Source organism: Pristiophorus japonicus, unplaced genomic scaffold, assembly GCF_044704955.1.
Source record: "Pristiophorus japonicus isolate sPriJap1 unplaced genomic scaffold, sPriJap1.hap1 HAP1_SCAFFOLD_251, whole genome shotgun sequence".
In the NCBI taxonomy this organism is placed as follows: Eukaryota; Metazoa; Chordata; class Chondrichthyes; family Pristiophoridae; genus Pristiophorus; species Pristiophorus japonicus.
This window is the reverse complement of record NW_027252241.1, coordinates 312,893-334,048: the sequence shown is the minus strand read 5'-3', so window position 1 is coordinate 334,048 and position 21,156 is coordinate 312,893. Positions and strand designations below refer to the sequence as shown.

The following is a 21,156-nucleotide window of genomic DNA, read 5'->3' as shown; positions in this document are numbered from 1 at the left end:
CCTCACTCTCTACCTCTGTCTCTTTAGAGATCTGTGCATGTGTTTGCGTGTTTGAGTCTTTGTCTCCCTCACGCTGCCTCTCTCTGACTCACTCTGTCTTTCCCTGTTTTTCTGTTTGTCTCGATCTCTCAATCTGCCCGTGTCTTTCTCACAGTGTCCAGTTCTGTTCCAAAGGGATTCTCACAGTCTCTCCGTCTGACTGTCTCTCTCTTTCCCATCATCACTGTCTGTCGATGTCTCTGCCTGTCTGTCTCTCTTTGCCTGTCTCTGTTCGACCCTGTCTCTAACCTGTTGAGTATTTCCATCATTTTCTGTTTTTATCTCTGTCTCTCGCTCTCACCTCTCACTATCTCTCTCTCTCTCTCTTTGACGCTCCCTTTTTCCATGACTTTGTCTTTGTCTCTGGCTTTTCTGTACTCTTTGCCTCCCTCTCTTTATGGAGCACACACACACACATATCTGTGTATGTGTGTGTTTGAGTCTTTGTTTCACTCAGTCTGCCTATCCCTCTCAGTCTCACACTTGCTCTCTCTCTATTTCTCTAGCTCGCTCTCTGTCTCTCCCTGTTCCTGTTTTTGTATCTGTCTCTCAATGTGTCTGTCTCTTTCTCATGGTGTCTAGTTCTTTTCACAGCTCGATTCCTGCTGTCTCAAAATCTACACCCGTCAGTACCTCGTTAGTATAGTCGTGAGTATCCCCACCTGTCATGCGGGAGGAAGCATTTTCGAAATGTAGAATTGTACTTCTGTTATTCGGTATAGATTCATATTAAAAGTTCCAGAGCAACATAGAAGAGTAAAAATACAGCAAGACGATATTGGCTCTTCCAGATTTTTAGGAAACGGAGACTTTTTCAGGACTCTGTGGTGTTCTGATGCAGAGAGATGGATGATTGAGTTATATCTTAGTAACATTTAAAAACACACAGACGCAGTAATCGTGGCCGAGTGGTTAAGGCGATGGACTAGATATCCATTGGAGTTTACCCGCGCAGATTCGAATCCTGCCGAATACGGATGTCAGCATTTTTCATTCAATTTCAGACTTTAACCAGGTCCCTGCAAAACGGATCCTGAGTTGGATGGAATAACGTCCCACACCTTTCAACACTGACATGTTATTCTCATTTTCATTAATCTGCAATATTTACGATACATACGGATAGAAAAACGCAAAAATCAGCTAAATTAGCGACAGTGATTCAGCCTGTCTATCCCTCTATATGTCTAAGGCACTCTGTGTATGTCCATTGGTGCATCTATATTTTTGGTTATGTATGCGTGTGTGTCTCTGTGTCTGTCTATCTGTGTGTGTGTCTCTGTGTCTGTCTATCTGTGTATATGTCTCTGTGCATGCGCAACTGTCTGCGGATATCATCACCATGAATTTGGTATGTCCTGGAACTTTTAAAAAAGATTTGGGGAAAATAATACGGTTGTGACATTTGATATCGGCTTTGCTTCAGCGACAGCATTTTCGACTTCAAGTCCCACTCCTGAGACTTGAGCATATAATCTTGGTTGACACTCAAGTGCAGTACTTGGGGAATTTTGCATTGTTGAAGATGTTGACTTTCGGATGAAATGTTAAATTGAAGCTCCATCTGCTCTCTCGGGTGAATGTGAATGTTCCGACAGCATTATTCGATAAAGAGTACTGAGTTGCCCCCATGTCACTTTTATATAAATATTCTGAAATGCTCACTGAAAACCTGTGTGTATGCGTGTGTCTGTGAGGGTGGAGCTCAAGCCCAGATTCTCACAGAGACAGAATGTGAAGGTGCACAAGTCCAGAATGGCCGAGTGTATAAGTCGTTGCATTTAAGATCCAATGGGTTTATAGTCACGTGGGTTCGAACCCCACTCCTGGTAACTCTTGAATTTAACACCGATTTTCTCCCATCCTGCTCAGTGATACCCTAATGCCTTCTGTTGAAACTGTAACTCTGTCACATTCTCAACTGACCAAGAAATGGGATTGTGAAGTGCCTCTCACTCTATGTCTTTAGAGAGCTCTGTATATCTTTACGTGTTTGAGTCTCTGACTCAATGTGTCTGAGGACCAACAAGCTGAATTCAGGGAGCTAGGAGTTAAATTAAATAGTAGGATTTCAAAGGTCGCAAACTCATAATTGCTACCAGCGCCACCTGCTAGTCGGAGCAGGAATCGCAGGATAGCTCAGATGAATACGTGGCTTGAAGTGTGGTGCAGATGGGAGGGATTCAAGTTCTGGGACTTTGGAACCGGTTCTGCGGGAGGTGGGACCAGAACGAAACCGGACGGTCTGCACCTGGGCAGGACCAGAACCAATGTTCAAGGGGGAGTGCATGCTAGCGTTTCTGGGGAGGGTTTAAAGTAATATGGCAGGGCGACGGTAGACAGAGGGAAGTAGAATGGGCGCAGAAGTGAAAGAATAAAAGTAAAGGTGGAGGGCAGAGAAACCCACGGCAAAAATCAAATAGGGCCACTTTACAGCAAAATTCTAAAGGGTCAACGTGTGTTAAAATAACAAGCCTGGAGGTTCTGTGCCTCATTGCGAGGAGTATTCGTAATATGCTGGACGAATTAACTGCACAAGCAGCAATTACTGAATATGAAATAATTGACATCACGGAGACATGGCTCCAGGGTGACCAAGGCTGGGAATTCAACATTCAGGAAGCATAGACAGAAATGAAAAGGTGGTAGGGTAGCGTTGCTGGTTAAAGAGGAAATTAAGGCAATAGTGAGGAAATTAAGGCAATAGTAAGGAACGACATTAGCTTGGATGATGTGGAATATGAATGGGTGGAGCTGCGGAATACCGAAGGGAAGAAAACGCAAGTGGAGTTGTGTACAGATCAGCAGACAGTAGTAGTGAGGTTGGGGACAGCATCAAACAAGAAATTAGGGATGCGTGCCATAAAGATACAGCTATTATCAAGGGCGACTTTACTTTACATGTAGATTGGGCTAACCAAACAGGTAGCAATATGGTGGAGGAGTATTTCCTCGAGCGTATTAGGGATGGTTTTCTCACTCAGTATATCGAGGAATCATCTAGAGGGCTGGCCATCCTAGACTGGGTGATGTGTAATGAGAAAGGACCAATTAGCAATCATGTTGTGCGAGGCCCCTTGGGAAAGAGTGACCATAATAAGGTAGAATTCTTTATTAAGGTGGCGAGTGACACAGTTAATTCAGAGACTAGGGTCCTGAATTTAAGGAAAGATAACTTCGATGGTATGAGGCGTGAATTTGCTAGAATAGACTGGCGAATGATACTTAAAGGGTTGAAGGTGGATAGGCCATTGCAAACATTTAAAGATCAAATGGATGAACTTCAACAATTGTATTTCCCTGTCTGGAGTAAAAATAAAACGGGGAATGTGGCTCAACCGTGGCTAACAAAGGAAATTAAGGATAGTGTTAAATCCAGGGAAGAGGCATATAAATTGGCCAGCAAAAGCTTCAACCTGAGGACTGGGAGGAATTTAGAATTCGGCAGAGGAGGACAAAGGGTTTAATTAGGATGGGGAACATAGATTATGAGAGGAATCTTGCTGGGAACATAATAAAGTTCGATAGATATGTGAAGACACAAAGATTAGAGAAGACAAACGTAGGTCCCTTGCAATCAGATTCAGGTGAATTTATAATGGGGAAGAAGGCAATTGTAGACCAGTTGAACAATCACTTTGGTTCTGTCTTCACGAAGGAAGAAACGCATAACCTTCCAGAAATACTAGGGCACCAAGGATCTAGCGAGAAGGAGGAACTGAAGGAAATCCTTATCAGTCAGGTAATTGTGTTCGGGAAATTGATGGGATTGAAGGCCGATAAATCCCCGGGGCCTGATAGTCTGCATTGGAAAGTACTTAAGGAAGTGGCCCTAGAAATAGCGGATGATCATTTTCGAACAGTCTATCGACTCTAGATCAGTTCATATGAACTGAAGGGTAAATAATGTAACACCACATTTTAAAAAAGGAGGGAGATAGAAAGCGGATAATTACAGACCGGTTAGCCTGACATCAGTAGTGGGGAAAATGTACGAATCAATTTATTAAAGATGAAATAGCAGCGCATTGGGAAAGCAGTGACAGGATCGGTCCAAGCTGCATGAATATATGAATGGGAAATCAAGCTCGACAAAACTTCTGGAATTATTTGAGGATGTAGCTAGTATAATGGACAAGGGCAACCAGTGGATGTTGTGTATTTGGACTTTCAAAAGGCTTTCAACAAGGTCCCACACACGTATTGGTGTTCAAAGTTAAAGCACATGGTATTGGGGGTAATGTACTGACGTGGATAGAGAACTGGTTGGCAGACAGAAAGCAGAGAGTCGGGATAAACGGTCCTTTTCAGAAAAGCAGGCAGTGACTTGTGGGGTGCCACAGCGCTCAGTGCTGGGATCCCAGCTATTTACAATATACATTAATGATTTAGATGAAGGAATTGAGTGTAATATCTTCAAGTTTGCAGATGATACTAACAGGGTGGCGGTGTGAGCTGTGAGGAGGACGCTAAGAACTGCAGTGTGACTTGGACCGGTTAGGTGAGAGGGCAAATGCATGGCAGATGCAGTATAATGTGGATAAATATGAGGTTATCCACTTTAGTGGCAAAAACACGAAGGCAGAATATTATCTTTATGGCAGCAGATTTGGAAAACGGGAGCTGCAACGAGACCTGGGTGTCATCGTACATCAGTCATTGAAAGCTGGCATGCAGTTCCAGCAGGCAGTGAAGAAGGCAAATGGTATGTTGGCCTTCATAACTAGGGGATTTGAGTATCGGCGCAGGGAGGTCTTACTGCAGTTGTACAGGACCTTTGTGAGACCTCACCTGGAATATTGTGTTCAGTTTTGGTCTCGTAATCTGAGGAAGGTCTTTCTTGCTATTGAGGGAGTGCAGCAAAGGTTTACCTGACTGATTCCCGGGATGGCAGGACTGACATATGAGGAGAGATTGAATCGACTGTGTCTCTGTGTCTGTCTATCTGTATATATGTCTCTGTGTATGTGCAACTGTCTGTGGAAATCATCACCGCGAACTTGGTATGTCCTGGAACTTAAAAAAAAAGACTTGGGGAAAGTAATACGGCTGTGAACTTTTGTCTCAGCTTTGGTTCAGTGGCAACATTCTCGACTGAATCAGGAGTTTGTGTGTTCAAGTCGCACTCCTGAGACTTGAGCATATAATCTTTGCTAACACTCAACTGCAGGACTTGGGGAATTTTGCAGTTTTGAAGCTGTTGACATTCGGATGAAATGTTAAATTGAAGCTCCGTCTGCGCACTCGGGTGGATGTGAGAGGTCCCAGAGCATTACTTCAAAAAGAACAGGAGAGTTGCCCCCGTGTCAATATTGCTAAAAATGATCGGAAATGCTCCCTGAAACCCGATGTGCATGTGTGTGGCTGTGGGGGTGGAGATGAAGCCCAGATTCTCACAGAGACAGAATCCAATTGTGACGGGACCAGGATGGCCGAGTGGTTAAGGCGTTGGGCTGGTGATCCAATGGGTTTTCACGCTCGTGGGTTCGTATCCCAGTCCTGGTGATTGCTTAATTAAACAAAGATTCTTTTCCCATCCTGCTCAGTGATACCCGAATTTCATCTGTTGCATTTGCATTTTTCTGTAACTCGGTGACACTCTGAGCAGATAATGAAATGAAATTGTGCAATGTATCTGTGTCGCTAAGTCTCTGCCTCTCTCTCCCTTTAGAGAGCTGTGTATGTGTTTGTGTATTTGAATCTTTGTCTCTCTCAGTCTGCCTCTCTCTGATTCACTCTGTCTGTCCCTTTTACTTTGTTTGTCTCTGTCTCTCAATCTGTCTCTTTCTCACGGTGTCAAGTTCTGTTCCAAAGGGATTCTCTCAGACTATCTGTCTGACTGTCTCTCTCTTTCCATCATCTCTGTCTGTCCATGTCTTTGCCTGTCTCTATTACTCCCTGCCTCTAACCTGATGAGTATTTCCATCATTTTCTGTTTTTGCCTCTTTGTCTCTCGCTCTATCTCTCTTTTTCTCCATCTGTCTCCCTCTTTGTCTCTCTCTTTGTCCCTGGCTTTTTCTTTTCATTCCATCACTATTTGACTCCCTCTCATTTTGGAGCACGCAAACACATCTCTGTGTATGTATGTTTTCAAGTCTTTGTCTCACTCAGTCTGACCCTCCGTCTCAGTCTCAAACTTTCTGTCTCTCTCTGTCTGTATCTCACTTTCTGTCACTCCCTGTTTCCCTGTTTGTCTCTGTTTCTCAATGTGTCTCTCTCTTTCTCACGGTGTCCAGTTCTGTTCCAATCGGATTCTCTCAGTCTCTCTTTCTGACTATCTCACTCTTTCCCATCATCTCTGTCTGTCTATGTCTCTGCCTGTCTGTCTCTCTTTGTCTGTCTCTGTTAGTCCCTGTCTCTAACCTGATAAGAGTTTCCATCATTTTCTGCTTTTGTCTCTATCTCTCTCTCTCTATCTGTATCTCTCCTTGTCACTGTATTTATCATTGTCTTTCTCTCATTCTATCCCTCTCTCTCTTAATAGATCACACACACAGACCTCTGTATATGTATGTGTTTGAGTCTTTTTCTCACTCAGTCTGCCTCTCGTTTTCAGTCTCACACTTGCTGTCTCTCGTTGTCTCCATCTCGCTGTCTGTCTCTCCCTGTTTGTCGGTTTGCCTCTGTCTCTCAATGTGTCTGTCGACTTTTCATGGTGTCCAGTTCGACTCACAACTCGATTCCTGTTCTGACAGAACTGATGCTCGTCAGTTTCTCGTTTGTATAGTGGTGAGTATTCCCGCCTGTCATGAGGAGTCCGGGGATCAATTCCCCGATGGGGAGGCAGTTGTTTCAAAATGTTGAATTTTACTTCTGTTTCTTGGAAGAGATTCATATTAAAAAGTTCCTGAGCAATATAGAACTGTAAAAATACAGGTAGAGGAGATTGCCTCTTCCTGATTTTGAGCAAACGGAGACTTTTTCATGATTCTTTGGCCGTCTGCTGCACAGAGATGGATGACTGAGTTGTTTCTGCGTAAAGTTCAAGGAGGCAGAAATGCATTAGTCGTGGCCGAGTGGTTAAGGCGATGAACTCGAAATCCATTGAGTTTTCCCCATGCAGGTTCGAATCCTGCAGACTTCGATAACCAGCAGTTTTCATTGCATTTCACAATTTAACCATGTCTCTACAAAACTGATCCTGAGATAGGTGGAATAACGTTCAACACTGACATCTCTTTCTGATTTTTATTAATCTGCAATATTAAAGATACACACGGATAGAAAAACGCAAAAAGCTGTCAAATTTTCTGCAGTGATTCAGACTGCCTATCCTTCTATATGTCTAATGCATCGGTGCATCTCCGCTGGTGCGTGTAACTGTCTGTGGAAATCACCACCATGAATTTGGTATGTCCTGGAACTTATAAAAAAGAATTGGGAAAAATAATACAGTTGTGAACTTTGGTATCGGCTTTGTTGCAGTGGCAGCAGTCTCGACTGAATCAGGAGTTTGTGTGTTCAATTCCCACTCCTGAGACTTAAGCATATAATCTTGGCTAACACTCTAGTGCAGCACTTGGGGAATTTTGCATTGTTGAAGCTGTTGACGTTCGGATGAAATGTTAAATTGAAGCTCCGTCTGCACCCTCGTATGGATGTGAAACATCTCGGAGCATTACTCGAAAAAGAATAGGAGAGTTGCCCCCGTGTCAATATTACTAAAAATGTTCGTAAATGCTCACTGAAAAACGATGTGTATGTGTGTGTCTGTGGGAGTGGGGTTGAATCCAGATTCTCGCAGAGACAGAATCCAGATTGTGACAGGACCAGGATGGCCGCGTGGTTAAGGCGGTGGCTTTAAAATTCAATGGACTTTTCCCGCGTGGGTTTGCACCCCACTCCTGGTATCTCTTTAATTTAACACGGATTTCCTCCCATTCCGATCAGTGATACCGGATTTTCATCTGTTGAATCTGCAATTTTCTGTACCTATGTGACACTCTGAGCCGATAATGAAATGAAATTGTGAAATGTATCTGTGTCGCTCGGTCTCTGCCTCTCTCTCTCTTTCGAGAGCTGTGTATGCGTTTGTATGTTTGAGTCTTTGTCTCAATCTATCTGTCCCTGTTTCTCGATTTGTCTCTGTCTCTCAATCTGTCTCTTTCTCACGGTGTCCACGTATGTCCCAATTGGATTCTCTCAGACTCTTTGTCTGATTGGCTCTCTCTTTCCCATCATTTCTGTCTGACCATGTCTTTGCCTGCCTCTGTTCGTCCCTGTCTCTAACCTGATAAGTATTTCCATCATTTTCATTTTTTGTCTCTATCTCTCTCTCGCTATCTGTCTCTGTCCTTGTCACTGTCTTTATCATTGTCTTTCTCTCACTCTTTCCCTCTCTTTCTTTATAAATCACACACACACATCTCTGTATATGTTTGTATTTGAGTCTTTTTCTCACTCAGTCTGCCTCAGACTCATACTTTCTGTCTCTCGTTGTCTCTATCTCGTTGTCTGTCTCTCCCTGTTTGTCGGTTTGTCTCTGTCTCTCAATACGTCGGTCGGCTTCTCATGGTGTCCAGTTCTGTTCACATCTCGATTCCAGGTCTGACAGAGCCACTATCTGTCAGTTCCTCGTTAGTATAGTGGTGAGTATCCCTGCCTGTCATGCGGGAGACTGGGGTTCAATTCGCCGACGAGGAGGCAGTTGTTTCAAATATACAAAGTTTTACTTTTGTTTCTTGGTATCGACTCATGTTAAAAAGTTCCAGAGTATATAGAACATTAAAAATACAGCAAGATCAGATTGCTACTTCCAGATTTTTAGCAAACGAAGACTGTTTCAGGATTCTGTGGCCGTCTGCTGCACAGAAATGGATGACTGAGTTTTATCTGAGTAACATTTAAAGAGGCAGCGGACCAGTAGTTGTGGCCGAGTGGTTAAGACGATGGACTGAAAATCCATTGGGGTTTCCCCGTGCAGATTTGATTCCGGCCGACTGCGTTTCTCAGCATATTTCATTCTGTTTGATAATTTAACCAGGTTCATGCAAAACTGATTCTGAGATAGATGGAACAAAAGCCAGCCAAAGTAGCGACAGTGAACCTGCCTGTCTATCCATCTATTTGTATAAGGCACTCTGTGTATATCTTGATCTGGGTGTCATGGTACATCAGTCATTGAAAGTTGGCACGCAGGTGCAGCAGGCGGTGAAGCAGGCAAATGGCATGTTCGCCTTCATAGCTGGGTGATTTGAGTACAGGAGCAGGGAGGTCTGACTGCAGTTGTACAGAGCCTTGGTGGGGTCACACCTGGAATATTGTGTTTAGTTTTGTTCTCACAATCTGAGGAAGGACGTCCTTGCTATTGAGGGAGTACAGCGAAGATTCACCAGCTTGATTCCCGGGATGGTAGGACTGACATATGAGGAGAGACTGGATCAACTGGGCTGGTATCCACTGGAGTTTAGAAGAATGAGAGGCGCTCCCATAGAAATATATAAAATTCCGACGAGATTGGACAGGTAAGAGGCGGGTAGAATGTTCCCATTGCTGTGGAATTCGAGAACCAATGGTGACAGTGTAAGATTAAGTGGTAAGGTATTTAGGACCGAAATGAGGAGAAACTTCTTCACTCTGGCATTCTCTACCGCAGAAAGTTGTTGAGGCCAGATCGTTAGATATATTCAAAACGGAGTTAGATATGGCCCTTACGGCTAAAGGGATCAAGGGGTATGGAGAGAAAGCAGGAAAGGGGTACTGAGGTTGAATGATCAGCCATGATCTTATTGAATGATGGTGCAGGCTCGAAGGGCCGAATGGCCTACTCCTGCAACTAATTTATTTGTTTCTATGTTTCTATGTTGATGCGTGTATATTTTTGGTTATTGTGTATGTGTGTGTCTGTGTATGTCTGTCTGTATGCATGTCTCTGTGTATGTGCAACTGTCTATGGAAATCATCACCATGAATTTGGTGCGTCCTGGAAATTTTAAAAAGCTTCGGGAAAATAATACGGTTGTGATCTTTGGTATCGGCTTTTTTTCAGTGGCTCCATTCTCGACTGAATCAGGAGGTTGTGTGTGTCAGTCGCACTCCTGAGACTTGAGCACGTCATCTTGGCTGACACTCAAATGCAGTGCTTGGGGAATTTTGCATTGTTGAAGCTGTTGACATTCGGATGAAATGTTAAATTGAAGCTTCATCTGCACACTCGGGTGGATGTGAAAGGTCCCATAGCATTCTCATGGTGTCCAGTTCTATTCACAGCTCGAATATTGCTTTGACAAAACCCATGCGCATCAATTCCTCGTGGGAAAGTGGTGAATATCCCCGCCTGTCACACGGGAGACCACGGTTCAATTTCCTAACGGGGAGGCTGCATTTTACAAAAGGCAGAATTTTGCTTCTGTTTCTTGGTATCGATTCATATTAAAAAGTTCCAGAGCAATATAGAGCAGCAAAAATACAGCCTCTTCCAGATTTTTCGCAAACGGTGACTTTTTCACTATTCTGTGGCCGTCTGCTGCACAGAGATGGATGGTTGAGTTTTAACTGAGTAACATTTAAAAAGGCAACGAGCCAGTAGTCGTGGCCCATTGGTTAAGGCCATAGATTAAAAATCCATTCGGGTTTCCCCGCATAGATTTGAATCCTGCCGACTCCGTTTCTCAGCATATTTCATTCTGTTTGACAATTTAACCAGGTCCCTGCAAAACTGATTCTGAGATAGACGGAACAACGTCCCACACCTTTCAATGCCGCCGCTATTTTCTTTCTTTCATTAATCTGCAATATTCACGATACATACGGATAGAAAATCGCAAAAATCAGCCAAAGTTGCGACAGTGATTCAGCATGTCTATCCCTCGAGATGTCTAAGGCATCTGTGCATGTCCGTTGGTGCGTGTAAATTTTTGTGTGTGTGTCTCTGTGTCTGTCTATCTGTAAAAATGTCTATGTGTATGTGCAACTGTCTGTGGAAATCATCACCATGAATTTGGTATGTCCCGGAACTTAAAAAAACCCTTGGGAAAGTAATATGGCTGTGAACTTTTGTCTCAGCTTTGGTTCAGTGGCAGCATTCTTGACTGAATCAGGAGTTTGTGTGTACAAGTCGCACTCCTGAGACTTGAGCATATAACCTTGGCTAACACTCAACTGCAGCATTGGGGAATTTTGCATTGTTGAAACTGTTGACTTTCGGATGAAATCTTAAATTGAAGCTCCGTCTGCGCACTCGGGTGGTTGTGAGAGGTCCCAGAGCATTGCTCGAAAAAGAATAGGAGAGTTGCCCCCGTATCAATATTCCGAAAAATGTTCGGAAATACTCCCTGAAACCCGATGTGTTTGTGTGTGTCTGTGGAGGTGGAGTTGAAGCCCAGATTCTCACATAGACAGAATCGAATCGCTGACAGCACCAGGATGGCCGAGTGGTTAAGGCGTTGGGCTTAAAATCCAATGGGTTTATACCCGTGTTGGTTCGAGCCCCACTCCTGGTAATTACTTAATTAAACAGTGATTTTTCCCATTCTGCTCAGTGATAACTGATTTTCATCTGTTGCATTTGCATTTTTCTGCAGCTCATTGTCAATCTGAGCAGATAATGAAACGAAATTGTGAAATGTGTCTGTATCGCTCAGTCTCTGTCTTTAGAGAGCTTTATATGTATTTATGTGTTTGAGTCTTTGTCTCTCTCAGTCTGCCTCTCTCAGATTCACTCTGTCTGTCCCTGTTTCAATGTTTGTCTCTGTCTCTCAATCTGTCTCCTTCACACGGTATCCAGTTCTGTTCCAATGGGATTATGTCATACTCTCTTTATGACTGTCTCGTTCTTTTCCACCATCTCTATCTTTGCCTGTCTCTGCTCGTCCGTGTCTCTAACCTGAAGAGTATTTCCATCATTTTCTATTTCTGTCTCGATGTCTCTCTCTCTCTATATATCTTTCTCTCTATCTGTCTCCCTCTTTGTCTCTCTCCTTGTCCCTGTCTTTCCCTCACTCTTTCCCTCCCTCTCTTTATAAATCAGACAAACACATCTCTGTATATGTATGTGTTTGAGTCTTTGCCTCACTCAGTCTGACTCTAACTCTCAGTCTCAAACTTTCTGTCTCTCTCTGTCTCTACCTCGCTGTCAGTTTCTCCCTGTTTTGCTGTTTGTCTCTCTGTCTCTCAATGTGCCTGTCTCTTTCTCACGGTGTCCAGTTGTGTTCCAATGGGATTCTCTCAGTCTCTGTCTGACTGTTTCACTCTTTCCCATCATCTCTGTCTATCTATGTCTCTGCCTGCCTGTCTCTCTTTGCCTGTCGCTGGTACTTCCTGTCTCTAACCTGCTGAGAATTTCCAACATTTTCTTTTTATTTCTTTGTCTCTCTGTCTATCTGTCGCTCTCTCTCCATCTGTCTCTCTCCTTGTCACTTTCTTTATGATTGTCTTTCTCTCACTCTTTCCCTCTTTCTCTTTATAGATCACACACACAGATCTCTTTAGATGTATGTGTTTGAGAGTCTTTTTCTCACTCAGTCTGCCTCTCGTTTTCAGTCTCACACTTGCTGTCTCTCGTTGTCTCGATCTCGCTGTCTGTCTCTCCCTGTTTGTCGGTTTGTCTCTGTCTCGCAATGTGTCTGTCGACTTCTCATGGTGTCCAGTTCTATTCACAGCTCGAATATTGCTTTGACAAAACCCATGCGCATCAATTCCTCGTGAGAAAGTGGTGAATATGCCCGCCTGTCACACGGGAGACCACGGTTCAATTTCCTAATGGGGAGGCTGCATTTTACAAAAGGCAGAATTTTGCTTCTGTTTCTTGGTATAGATTCATATTAAAAAGTTCCAGAGCAATATAGAGCAGCAAAAATACAGCCTCTTCCAGATTTTTAGCAAACGGTGACTTTTTCACTATTCTGTGGCCGTCTGCTGCACAGAGATGGATGGTTGAGTTTTAACTGAGTAACATTTAAAAAGGCAACAAGCCAGTAGTCGTGGCCCATTGGTTCAGGCCATAGACTAAAAATCCATTCGGGTTTCCCCGCATAGATTTGAATCCTGCCGACTCCGTTTCTCAGCATATTTCATTCTGTTTGACAATTTAACCAGGTCCCTGCAAAACTGATTCTGAGATAGACGGAACAACGTTCCACACCTTTCAATGCCGCCGCTATTTTATTTATTTCATTAATCTGCAATATTCACGATACATACGGATAGAAAATCGCAAAAATCAGCCAAAGTTGCGACAGTGATTCAGCATGTCTATCCCTCGAGATGTCTAAGGCATCTGTGCATGTCCGTTGGTGCATGTAAATTTTTGTGTGTGTGTCTCTGTGTCTGTCTATCTGTAAAAATGTCTATGTGTATGTGCAACTGTCTGTGGAAATCATCACCATGAATTTGGTATGTCCCGGAACTGAAAAAAAAGACTTGGGAAAGTAATATGGCTGTGAACTTTTGTCTCAGCTTTGGTTCAGTGGCAGCATTCTTGACTGAATCAGGTGTTTGTGTGTACAAGTCGCACTCCTGAGACTTGAGCATATAACCTTAGCTAACACTCAACTGCAGCATTTGGGGAATTTTGCATTGTTGAAACTGTTGACTTTCGGATGAAATGGTAAATTGAAGCTCCCTCTACGCACTCGGGTGGTTGTGAGAGGTCCCAGAGCATTACTCGAAAAAGAATAGGAGAGTTGCCCCCGTGTCAATATTCCGAAAATTGTTCGCAAATACTCCCTGAAACCCGATATGTTTGTGTGTGTCTGTGGAGGTGGAGTTGAAGCCCAGATTCTCACAGAGACAGAATCCAATAGCTGACGGCACCAGGATGGCCGAGTGGTTAAGGCGTTGGGCTTAAGATCCAATGGGTTTATACCCGCGTGGATTCGAACCCCACTCCTTGTAATTACTTAATTAAACAGTGATTTCTCCCATTCTGCTCAGTGATAACTGATTTTCATCTGTTGCATTTGCATTTTTCTGCAGCTCGGTGACAATCTGAGCCGATAATGAAATGAAATTGTGAAATGTATCTGTATCGCTCAGAGTCTGCCTCTCGCTCTGTCTTTAGAGAGCTGTATATGTATTTATGTGTTTGAGTCTTTGTCTCTCTCAGTCTGCCTCTCTCAGATTCACTCTGTCTGTCCCTGTTTCAATGTTTGTCTCTGTCTCTCAATCTGTCTCCTTCACACGGTATCCAGTTCTGTTCCAATGGGATTCTGTCATACTCTCTGTCTGACTGTCTCGTTCTTTCCCATCATCTCGGTCTTTGCCTGTCTCTGCTCGTCCCTGTCTCTAACCTTTGAGTATTTCCATCATTTTCTGTTGTTGTCTCGATGTCTCTCTCTCTCTATTTATCTTTCTCTCTATCTGTCTCCCTCTTTGTCGCTCTCTATGTCCCTGTCTTTCTCGCACTCTTTCCCTCCCTCTCTTTATAAATCACACAAACACATCTCTGTATATGTATGTGTTTGAGCCTTTGCCTCACTCAGTCTGACCCTAACTCTCAGTCTCAAACTTTCTGTCTCTCTCTGTCTCTACCTCGCTGTCAGTTTCTCCCTGTTTTGCTGTTTGTCTCTGTCTCTCAATGTGCCTGTCTCTTTCTCACGGTGTCCAGTTGTGTTCCAATGGGATTCTCTCAGTCTCTGTCTGACTGTCTCACTCTTTCCCATCATCTCTGTCTATCTATGTCTCTGCCTGCCTGTCTCTCTTTGCCTGTATCTGGTAGTTCCAGTCTCTAACCTGCTGAGAATTTCCAACATTTACTTTTTATTTCTTTGTCTCTCTGTCTATCTGTCGCTCTCTCTCTCCATCTGTCTCTCTCCTTGTCACTTTCTTTATGATTGTCTTTCTCTCACTCTTTCCCTCTTTCTCTTTATAGATCACACACACAGATCTCTTTAGATGTATGTGTTTGAGAATCTTTTTCTCACTCAATCTGCCTCTCGTTTTCAGTCTCACACTTGCTGTCTCTCGTTGTCTCGATCTCGCTGTCTGTCTCTCCCTGTTTGTCGGTTTGTCTCTGTCTCGCAATGTGTCTGTCGACTTCTCATGGTGTCCAGTTCTGTTCACAGCTCGAATATTGCTTTTGACAAAATCCATGCGCATCAATTCCTCGTGGGAAAGTGGTGAATATCCCCGCCTTTCACACGGGAGACCACTGTTCAATTCCCTAACGGGGAGGCTGCATTTCACAAAAGGCAGAATTTTGCTTCTGTTTCTTGGTATAGATACATTTTAAAAAGTTCCAGGGCAATATAGATCAGCAAAAATACAGCCTCTTCCAGATTTTTAGCAAACGGTGACTTTTTCACTATTCTGTGTCCGTCTGCTGCACAGAGATGGATGGTTGAGTTTTAACTGAGTAACATTAAAAAAGGCAACGAGCCCGCAGTCGTGGCCCATTGGTTAAGGCCATAGACTAAAAATCCATTCGGGTTTCCCTGCATAGATTTGAATCCTGCCGACTCCGTTTCTCAGCATATTTCATTCTGTTTGACAATTTAACCAGGTCCCTGCAAAACTGATTCTGAGATAGACGGAACAACGTCCCACACCTTTCAATGCCGCCGCTATTTTCTTTCTTTCATTAATCTGCAATATTCACGATACATACGGATAGAAAATCGCAAAAATCAGCCAAAGTTGCGACAGTGATTCAGCCTGTCTATCCCTCGAGATGTCTAAGGCATCTGTGCATGTCCGTTGGTGCGTGTAAATTTTTGTGTGTGTGGCTCTGTGTCTGTCTATCTGTAAAAATGTCTATGTGTATGTGCAACTGTCTGAGGAAATCATTACCATGAATTTGGTATGTCCTGGAACTTAAAAAAAAGACTTGGGAAAGTAATATGGCTGTGAACTTTTGTCTCAGCTTTGGTTCAGTGGCAGCATTCTTGACTGAATCAGGAGTTTGTGTGTTCAAGTCGCACTCCTGAGACTTGAGCATGTAATCTTGGTTAACACTCAACTAGAGCATTTGGGGAATTTTGCATTGTTGAAACTGTTGACTTTCGGATGAAATGTTAAATTGAAGCTCCGTCTGCGCACTCGGGTGGTTGTGAGAGGTCCCAGAGCATTACTCGAAAAAGAATAGGAGAGTTGCCCCCGTGTCAATATTCCGAAAAATGTTCGGAAATACTCCCTGAAACCCGATGTGTTTGTGTGTGTCTGTGGAGGTGGAGTTGAAGCCCAGATTCTCACATAGACAGAATCCAATCGCTGACGGCACCAGGATGGCCGAGTGGTTAAGGCGTTGGGCTTAAGATCCAATGGGTTTATACCCGCGTGGGTTCGAACCCCACTCCTGGTAATTACTTAATTAAACAGTGATTTCTCCCATTCTGCTCAGTGATAACTGATTTTCATCTGTTGCATTTGCATTTTTCTGCAGCTCGGTGACATTCTGAGCAGATAATGAAATGAAATTGTGAAATGTATCTGTATCGCTCAGTCTCTGCCTCTCGCTCTCTCTTTAGAGAGCTGTATATGTATTTGTGTGTTTGAGTCTTTGACTCTCTCAGTCTGCCTCTCTCTGATTCACTCTGTCTGTCCCTGTTTCTCTGTTTGTCTCTGTCTCTCAATCTGTCTCCTTCACACGGTATCCAGTTCAGTTCCAATGGGATTCTGTCATACTCTCTGTCTGACTGTCTCGTTCTTTCCCATCATCTCTGTCTTTGCCTGTCTCTGCTCGTCCCTGTCTCTCACCTGATGAGTATTTCCATCATTTTCTGTTGTTGTCTCGATGTCTCTCTCTCTCTATTTATCTTTCTCTCTATCTGTCTCCCTCTTTGTCGCTCTCCTTGTCCCTGTCTTTCTCTCACTCTTTCCCTCCCTCTCTTTATAAATCACACAAACACATCTCTGTATATGTATGTGTTTGAGTCTTTGCCTCACTCAGTCTGACCCGAACTCTCAGTCTCAAACTTTCTGTCTCTCTCTGTCTCTACCTCGCTGTCAGTTTCTCCCTGTTTTGCTGTTTGTCACTGTCTCTCAATGTGCCTGTCTCTTTCTCACGATGTCCAGTTGTGTTCCAATGGGATTCTCTCAGTCTCTGTCTGACTGTTTCACTCTTTCCCATCATCTCTGTCTATCTATGTCTCTGCCTGCCTGTCTCTCTTTGCCTGTCGCTGGTAGTTCCAGTCTCTAACCTGCTGAGAAATTCCAACATTTTCTTTTTATTTCTTTGTCTCTCTGTCTATCTGTCGCTCTCTCTCCATCTGTCTCTCTCCTTGTCACTTTCTTTATGATTGTCTTTCTCTCACTCTTTCCCTCTTTCTCTTTATAGATCACACACACAGATCTCTTTAGATGTATGTGTTTGAGAGTCTTTTTCTCACTCAGTCTGCTTCTCGTTTTCAGTCTCACACTTGCTGTCTCTCGTTGTCTCGATCTCGCTGTCTGTCTCTCCCTGTTTGTCGGTTTGTCTCTGTCTCGCAATGTGTCTGTCGACTTCTCATTGTGTCCAGTTCTATTAACAGCTCGAATATTGCTTTGACAAAACCCATGCGCATCAATTCCTCGTGGGAAAGTGGTGAATATCCCCGCCTGTTACACGGGAGACCACGGTTCAGTTCCCTAACGGGAAGCCTGCATTTTACAAGAGGCAGAATTTTGCTTCTGTTTCTTGGTATAGATTCATATTAAAAAGTTCCAGAGCAATATAGAGCAGCAAAAATACAGCCTCTTCCAGATTTTTAGCAAACGGTGACTTTTTCACGATTCTGTGGCCGTCTGCTGCACAGAGATGATTGGTTGAGTTTTAACTGAGTATCATTTAAAAAGGCAGCAAGCCAGTCGTCGTGGCCCAGTGGTTAAGGCAATAGATTAAAAATCCATTCGGGTTTCCCCGCATAGATTTGAATCCTGCCGACTACGTTTCTCAGCATATTTCATTCTGTTTGACAATTTAACGAGGGCCCTGCAAAACTGATTCTGAGATAGACGGAACAACGTCCCACACCTTTCAATGCCGCCGCTGTTTTCTTTCTTTCATTAATCTGCAATATTCACGATACTTACGGATAGAAAATCGCAAAAATCAGCCAAAGTTGCGACAGTGATTCAGCCTGTCGATCCCTCGAGATGTCTAAGGCATCTGTGCATGTCCGTTGGTGCGTGTAAATTTGTGTGTGTGTCTCTGTGTCTGTCTCTCTATAAAAATGTCTATGTGTATGTGCAACTGTCTGTGGAAATCATCACCATGAATTTGGTATGTCCTGGAACTTAAAAAAAAGACTTGGGGAAAGTAATATGGCTGTGAACTTTTGTCTCAGCTTTGGTTCAGTGGCAGCATTCTTGACTGAATCAGGAGTTTGTGTGTTCAAGTCGCACTCCTGAGACTTCAGCATATAATCTTGGCTAACACTCAACTGCAGCATTTGGGGAATTTTGCATTGTTGAAACTGTTGACTTTCGGATGAAATGTTAAATTGCATCTCCGTCTGCGCACTCGGGTGGTTGTGAGAGGTCCTTGAGCATTACTCGAAAAAGAATAGGAGAGTTGCCCCCGTGTCAATATTCCGAAAAATGTTCGGAAATGCTCCCTGAAACCCGATGTGTTTGTGTGTGTCTGTGGAGGTGGAGTTGAAGCCCAGATTCTCACATAAACAGAATCCAAAGGCTGACGGCACCAGGATGGCCGAGTGGTTAAGGCGTTGGACTTAAGATCCAATGACTTTATACCTGCGTGGGTTCGAACCTCACTCCTGGTAATTACTTAATTAAACAGTGATATCTCCCATTCTGCTCAGTGATAACTGATTTTCATCTGTTGCATTTGCATTTTTCTGTAGCTCCGTGACAATCTGAGAGGATAATGAAATGAAATTGTGAAATGTATCTATATCGCTCAGTCTCTGCCTCGCGCTCGGTCTTTAGAGAGCTGTATATGTATTTGTGTGTTTGAGTCTTTGTCTCTCTCAGTCTGCCTCTCTCTGATTCACTCTGTCTGTCCCTGTTTCTCTGTTTGTCTCTGTCTCTCAATCTGTCTCCTTCACACTGTATCCAGTTCTGTTCCAATGGGATTCTGTCATACTCTCTGTCTGACTGTCTCGTTGTTTCCCATCATCTATGTCTGTCCATGTCTTTGCCTGTCTCTGCTCGTCCCTGTCTCTAACCTGATGAATATTTCCATCATTTTCTGTTTTTGTCTCGATGTCTCTCTCTATTTATCTTTCTCTCTATCTGTCTCCCTCTTTGTCTCTCTCCTTGTCCCTGTTTTTCTCTCACTCTTTCCCTCCCTCTCTTTATAAATCACACAAACACATCTCTGTATATGTATGTGTTTGAGTCTTTGCCTCACTCAGTCTGACCCTCCCTCTCAGTCTCAAACTTTCTGTCTCTCTCTCTCTCTACCTCGCTGTCTGTTTCGCCCTGTTTCGCTGTTTGTCTCTGTCTCTCAATGTGCCTGTCTCTTTCTCACGGTGTCCAGTTGTGTTCCAATGGGATTCTCTCACTCTCTCTGTCTGACTGTCTCACTCTTTCCCATCATCTCTGTCTATCTATGTCTCTGCCTGCCTGTCTCTCTTTGCCTGTCGCTGGTAGTTTCTGTCTCTAACCTGCTGAGAATTTCCAACATTTTCTTTTTATTTCTTTGTCTCTCTGTCTATCTGTCGCTCTCTCTCCATCTGTCTCTCTCCTTGTCACTTTCTTTATGATTGTCTTTCTCTCACTCTTTCTCTCTTTCTCTTTATAGATCACACACACAGATCTCTTTAGATGTATGTGTTTGAGAGTCTTTTTCTCACTCAGTCTGCCTCTCGTTTTCAGTCTCACACTTGCTGTCTCTCGTTGTCTCGATCTCGCTGTCTGTCTCTCCCTGTTTGCCAGGTTGTCTCTGTCTCGCAATGTGTCTGTCGACTTCTCATGGTGTGCAGTTCTATTCACAGCTCGAATATTGCTTTTGACAAAATCCATGCGGATCAATTCCTCGTGGGAAAATGGTGAATATCCCCGCCTGTCACACGGGAGACCACGGTTGAATTCCCTAACGGGGAGGCTGCATTTTACAAAAGGCAGAATTTTGCTTCTGTTTCATGGTATAGATTCATATTAAAACGTTCCAGACCAATATAGAGCAGCAAAAATACAGCCTCTTCCAGATTTTTAGCAAACGGTGACTTTGTCACTATTCTGTGGTGTCTGCTGCACAGAGATGGATGGTTGAGTTTTAACTGAGTAACATTTAAAAAGGCAGCGAGCCAGTAGTCGTGGCCCATTGGATAAGGCCATAGACTAAAAATCCATTCGGGTTTCCCCGCATAGATTTGAATCCTGCCGACTCCGTTTCTCAGCATATTTCATTCTGTTTGACAATTTAACCAGGTCCCTGCAAAACTGATTCTGAGATAGACGGAACAACGTCCCACACCTTTCAATGCCGCCGCTATTTTCTTTCTTTCATTAATCTGCAATATTCACGATCCATACGGATAGAAAATCGCAAAAATCAGCCAAAGTTGCGACAGTTATTCAGCCTGTCTATCCCTCGAGATGTCTAAGGCATCTGTGTATGTCCGTTGGTGCGTGTAAATTTTTGTGTGTGTGTCTCTGTGTCTGTCTATCTGTAAATATGTCTATGTGTATGTGCAACTGTCTGTGGAAATCATCACCATGAATTTGGTATGTCCTGGAACTTAAAAAAAAGACTTGGGAAAGTAATATGGCTGTGAACTTTTGTCTCAGCTTTGGTTCAGTGGCAGCATTCTTGACTGAATCAGGAGTTTGTGTGTTCAAGTCGCACTCCTGAGACTTCAGCATATAATCTTGGCTAACACTCAACTGCAGCATTTGGGGAATTTTGCAGTGTTGAAACTGTTGACTTTCGGATGAAATGTTAAATTGAAGCTCCGTCTGCGCACTCGGGTGGTTGTGAGAGGTCCCAGAGCATTACTCGAAAAAGAATAGGAGAGTTGCCCCCGTGTCAATATTCCGAAAAATGTTCGGAAATGATCCCTGAAACCCGATGATTTTGTGTGTGTCTGTGGAGATGGAGTTGAAGCCCAGATTCTCACATAGACAGAATCCAATAGCTAACGGCACCAGGATGGCCGAGTGGTTAAGGCGTTGGACTTAAGATCCAATGGGTTGATACCTGCGTGGGTTCGAACCCCACTCCTGGTAATTACTTAATTAAACAGTGATATATCCCATTCTGCTCAGTGATAACTGATTTTCATCTGTTGCATTTGC

The 21,156-nt window shown here is 43.5% G+C and overlaps 6 non-coding genes across 6 annotated transcripts; all 6 read left to right on the top strand.

Annotated features, from left to right (window-relative positions):
- The first annotated feature begins 5,461 nt into the window (after positions 1–5,461).
- Positions 5,462–5,544, top strand: trnat-ggu (transfer RNA threonine (anticodon GGU)). Its single transcript has one exon. It is a non-coding gene; the product is annotated as a tRNA-Thr (tRNA).
- Positions 5,545–11,397: 5,853 nt separating this feature from the next.
- Positions 11,398–11,480, top strand: trnal-uaa (transfer RNA leucine (anticodon UAA)). Its single transcript has one exon. It is a non-coding gene; the product is annotated as a tRNA-Leu (tRNA).
- A 2,309-nt stretch (positions 11,481–13,789) lies between these two features.
- trnal-uaa (transfer RNA leucine (anticodon UAA)) lies at positions 13,790–13,872 on the top strand. Its single transcript has one exon. It is a non-coding gene; the product is annotated as a tRNA-Leu (tRNA).
- A 2,321-nt stretch (positions 13,873–16,193) lies between these two features.
- On the top strand, positions 16,194–16,276 carry trnal-uaa (transfer RNA leucine (anticodon UAA)). The gene has a single exon. It is a non-coding gene; the product is annotated as a tRNA-Leu (tRNA).
- A 2,318-nt stretch (positions 16,277–18,594) lies between these two features.
- On the top strand, positions 18,595–18,677 carry trnal-uaa (transfer RNA leucine (anticodon UAA)). The gene has a single exon. It is a non-coding gene; the product is annotated as a tRNA-Leu (tRNA).
- A 2,327-nt stretch (positions 18,678–21,004) lies between these two features.
- Positions 21,005–21,087, top strand: trnal-uaa (transfer RNA leucine (anticodon UAA)). The gene has a single exon. It is a non-coding gene; the product is annotated as a tRNA-Leu (tRNA).
- The last annotated feature ends 69 nt before the right edge of the window (positions 21,088–21,156 follow it).